Source organism: Propithecus coquereli, unplaced genomic scaffold (genome assembly GCF_000956105.1).
Source record: "Propithecus coquereli isolate 6110/MARCELLA unplaced genomic scaffold, Pcoq_1.0 Scaffold59, whole genome shotgun sequence".
In the NCBI taxonomy this organism is placed as follows: Eukaryota; Metazoa; Chordata; class Mammalia; order Primates; family Indriidae; genus Propithecus; species Propithecus coquereli.
The window spans coordinates 7,009,614-7,014,493 of record NW_012151840.1 but is presented as its reverse complement, the minus strand read 5'-3'; the positions used below and the strand labels follow the sequence as shown (position 1 = coordinate 7,014,493).

Sequence of the window (4,880 nt, the reverse complement as noted above, 5' to 3'; positions counted from 1 at the left end):
GCCTCCCAGAGAGCTAGGATTACAGGCATGAGCCACCGCGCCTGGCCTCAATAAAGGGGTTTTGATGGCAAAACATGTGAGATGGGGGAATGGGGAATGTGGTCTTTTTTTTTTTTTTTTAAGAAGAAGTTTATTTGGCTCATGGTTCTGCAGACTGCAGAAGTAGCATGGTGCCAGCAGATGCTTCTTCACTCGTATGATGAGGTACTCAGGGGACTTCCAGTCAAGGTGGAAAGTGAAGGGTGAGCAGGCACATCACATGGCAAGGGAGGGAGCAAGAGGGGGAGGTGCCACACTTTTTAAACAACCAACTCTCTGGGAATGTGGTCTTGCTGTCTCATATTTGATATTCTACTTCTGAGGGCCCGAGACCATTTTCTGTAGGTCTGGTCTCTGAAATGTAGCTCTTTCTTTAACTGTTTACTTTCTTTGTAATGTATCCTTTGTAGCAGGTATATAGGCTAGACACATAGAGTCTAACAATACTGCCATAGGCATAAAGTTTTTTTTGTTTTGTTTTGTTTTGTTTTTTTAAGGCTAGTCAAGTGAAACAGTGGGAATGGAGAAGGAACAAGGCATAAAGTTTTTTAATCACATATCATATGTATGCAGATAAGGAATACTGGTGGATTAGGTACAGATTCTGTAAGTTCCGAGATGAATTTTTTTTATAGGTCCCTAGTTTACATTCAGTGCTTTCAGTATTTGTTGATTGTGCCAGGCACTGTCTAGGCACTAGGAATGCAGCAGGAAAACATAATGCTCCCATAGAGCTTATTATACTTTAGTAAGGGGAGACAGACAACAAGCTAAATAAGTAAAATATTAAACATATTAGAAGGTGATAAGTGCTATAGAGAACTACAAAGCAGGAAAGGGGAATACAGTGTTGTGGAGGCAGGTTTTGTTTTGTTTGGTTTTGTTTTTTTGAAACAAAGTCTCGCTCTGTTGCCCGGGCTAGAGTGCCCTGGCATCAGCCTAGCTCACAGCAACCTCAAACTCCTGGGCTCAAGCGATCCTCCTGCCTCAGCCTCCCGAGTACCTGGGACTACAGGCACATGCCACCACGCCGGACTAAAAATTTTTTCTATTTTTAGTAGAGATAGGGTCTCAGTCTTGCTCAGACTGGTCTCAAACTCCTGACCTCAAGCAGTCCTCCCGCCTCAGCCTCCCAGAGTGCTAGGATTACAGGCGTGAGCCACTGCACCCAGTCCCCCCCTCTTTTTTAAAGACAAGGTCTTGCTCTGTTGCCCAGGCTGGAGTGCAGTGGCAGGATCACAACTCACTGCGGCCTTGAATTTAGCCACCGCACCTGGCTATGCTCTTCATGTTTGCTTTGTCTCCTGTGCAGAAGGGCGATTTCTTCCATGGCCCTACGTGGGTTTTAAGCAATATGTGGAACATAATTTTGCTATACCATATTCCATAGTGAGCTAAATGTTAAATTTTATAGCAAATAAACATTCCCATGACTCAAAAGTGTGAAACACTATTGACAAATTTCACATGGTTCTGTGGTATGGAAATGTCTTGAAAAGGAAAATTACAGTGGCAATGGAAAAATACTAATATTAAAATTTGTTCAAACAGGCCACCCCCAAACTCCTTTAATGTCAGTTTTATCTGTAGAGAAGGGGGATGGGCTGGTCCGATGGTAGTGGGTTATCAGAACTTATTAACATTAGTGTCACTAAAGTTGGTATTCAACCCCCCACTGCTAAATTTGAGTGGTGAAAAAAAAAAAAAAGAGAAGTGGGATGAGTGTATGTATGTGCCTAATTTCTTGGGAAGTGTAGGCTTACTGATTTTATTCTTAGTGATCTGGCTTCCTGCCTTTTGTAAACTAATAAATAATAGCTGTATCCAAATTCTTTTTCTGCGTAGTTATCTTTTTTCCTTCACTTTCCCTAAGTGTTTATTGTTTTATAGCAGTACTTTATTTTTTTTAAGTATAATTTTCATTTTATTTTATTTTTTTCAAAGGATAGTTTTTCCTCAGGCTTCAAGGACTCAACTCCTTACGTGAGCTTTGGTGGATATTTTGGGGCAGCACCCGCGTGTCTAAATCGGGCTGGGGGTGTTCAGTCCTTTCGGGCTTCCCGAGGACGACTCCTGACTCCCTTGCTGTGACTAGCACAACTCACACAGTAATGTAGCTTTGCATACAGCTTGGGAAGCACCTAGGCGTCGAAGACACTCGCTTCAGAAATGTCCCTGACAGCTGTGACCTCCACTGTGTTCCAAACAACGAACTTCTTTATAGCTGTCTTTAGGCACGCATTGGGCGCAGTTTGTACAGTAAATAGGCTGTACACGGCCACGGCCCTTTTTGGCACGACCATGTTCTTTCTTTTCTTTGTCATCTTGGAAGCGAGAACAGGAAAGAGCTATAGCAGTACTTTAAAAAGTCCAAAGGTGGTGGCTTATGCCTGTGGTCCCAGCACTTTGGGAGTCCAGGGCGGGAGGATCTCTTGAACCCGGAAGTTGGAGACCACCCTGGGTAACATAGTGAGACCCCGTCTCTGTGGTGGGAGATGGTAGGAGGGGGAATCAGCTGGGTGGGCATGGTGGTACCTGCCTATAGTCCTGGCTACTTGGGAAGCTGAGGTGGAGGATCACTTGAGTTCAGTTCAGGAGTTTGAGGTTACAGTGAGCTATGATCACGCCACTGCACTCCAGCACTCTAGCTTGGGTGAGAGAGTGAGACCCTATTTCTTAAAAAAAAAAGTCCAAAGGGGAGATTTCAGTCAATTAAAAATTTTAGCTGTCTGAGAACCAAGGATACATGAGGTTTATTTTGTAGAAGGAGCTCAGAAACCCTAGTAAAAAGTACCCAAGAACTCAACAATGTTGTACAAACCAGCTTGACTGACTTTCTCATCCGTTTGTCAAGGAAACAAAGTAGTTGGTGTTTTCAGATTCCTCTGCCCCCACCGATTTTAATTATAGAACACTGGAGAAATGTACATCTTGTGGAGAAAGTAGTAGAACCTAGTTACTCCTTTTGGGAAAAGGCAACAGTTCCATCTGTGCTTTGAAACGTTATAGTTTTTCTGGCTAAAATATAGTTTAAAAAAAAATACTTCATTCTTCTTACTCCCTTATTTTTAGAAAAGCATTAAAATAGAGGTTCTTTGATGAAAAATGAAATATTTGGTATGCTAGCTTTAAATTTTACTAGTAGTTTTGGTTGTGGCCTTTATCTCTCCCTCATCTCTCTTCCACTTCACTGTTTTGTGATTAATTTCACTTACCTATACTTTCTAGTTCTTTGGTGCCCACTAGCAGAAAGATATAGTGTTTGTTTTATTACTTTTTAGTAAAAGTTGTACTGTGAATGGAACAAGGATCTTTTAATGTTAGGAATGTTAACTTACCACTTTTTATTTAAAAAAAAAAAAAAAAGGAAAAAAAAAAAAACCCAGAATAGATCCTGAACTGTTTTTATGTTCCTTTAGCGTCATGATAGTTTTACAAGTGTTACATGATGTATTCTTTTTTAAATGATGTTCTCTGTGCCCAGGAGGCAGCCAGTATTATTGAATAATTAAGAGTTCCTTTATAGTATGTTACTATGTACAAAGATACAGAATTCAGAAAGTGAATTTAGAAATAGTGAGTGCTTCCTCAGTGTAAAACTCTGTACTGGGTGCCTAATGAGAGATGGGATTATAAGGAACGTAACATTTGGTAACTAAGATAGGAATTGAACAAAAATATTTTAACTGGTTCTGGAAAGTATGATAGTATGAGTTTTATATTCTATAACAATTTATAAGAGGTATCACTTTTTGGTTGGACTGTAGGTATTGTTTATTGAGCATATTTAATAGATATCTATTACCTATAATAATCATGACTTCAGCTCTGCAAGGTATGAATTATTCCCACTTTAAAAATTTATAAACTGAGTCTCAGGGAGGTTAATTGATTATTCGGGGGAAACTGTCAGAACATTTATAGTGTAAGAAAAGGAAACCATACCTGGTTTTAGGGTGGCTAAATGTAAGCTTAATTTTTTGTTTTGTTTTGTTTTGTTTTTTTTTTTTTTTGAGACAGAGTCTCACTCTGTTGCCCGGGCTAGAGTGCCGTGGCGTCAGCCTAGCTCACAGCAACCTCAAACTCCTGGGCTCAAGCAATCCTCCTGCTTCAGTCTCCCGAGTAGCTGGGACTACAGGCATGCGCCACCATGCCCGGCTAATTTTTTCTATTTATTTTTAGTTGTCCAATTAATTTCTTTCTAATTTTAGTAGAGACGGGGTCTCACTCTTGCTCAGGCTGGTCTCGAACTCCTGAGCTCAAAACAATCCGCCCGCCTCGGCCTCCCAGAGAGCTAGGATTACAGGCGTGAGCCACCGCGCCTGGCCCTTAATTTTGTTTTGTGTTTTGTTTATTTAAGACAGGGTCTCACTCTCACCCGGGCTAGATTAGAGTACAGTGGCATCATCATAGCTCACTGCAGCCTCCAGCTCCTGAGCTCAACCGATCCCCTGCCTCAGCCTCTCGAGTAGCTAGGACTACTGGTGCAGAGCACCACATCCGACTAATTTTTCTCACTTAATAGAGGTGAGGTCTTGCTATGTTGCCCAGGGTAGTTTCAAACTCCTGACCTCAAGTGATCCTTCTACCTCAGCCTCCTAGGGTGCTGGGATTACAGAGCCTGGCTGCTGTTTTTTTTTTTTTTTTTTTAATAGACAGAAGTTGAGGGTAAGTGGGAGAAAGAAAAGAAATACAGTAGTTTCAGAGCCTGAGTTGCTTGCAGGTACTTTATTATTTGATAATGTTCTTTATTAAATTTCTAATTATTATGTAGTTAACTTCACAACCATATCACTAATAGATTTATTGATAGCTATTAATTACATTTCCTGAGTTCTTAT

The 4,880-nt window shown here is 40.9% G+C and overlaps 1 protein-coding gene and 1 pseudogene across 1 annotated transcript in view; one reads left to right on the top strand and one right to left on the bottom strand.

Annotated features, from left to right (window-relative positions):
* Positions 1-4,880, top strand: part of RPRD2 (regulation of nuclear pre-mRNA domain containing 2) — a 113,391-nt gene that overhangs the window by 6,471 nt on the left and 102,040 nt on the right. The window lies entirely within an intron of this gene.
* Positions 2,019-3,464, bottom strand: LOC105821713 (annotated as a pseudogene).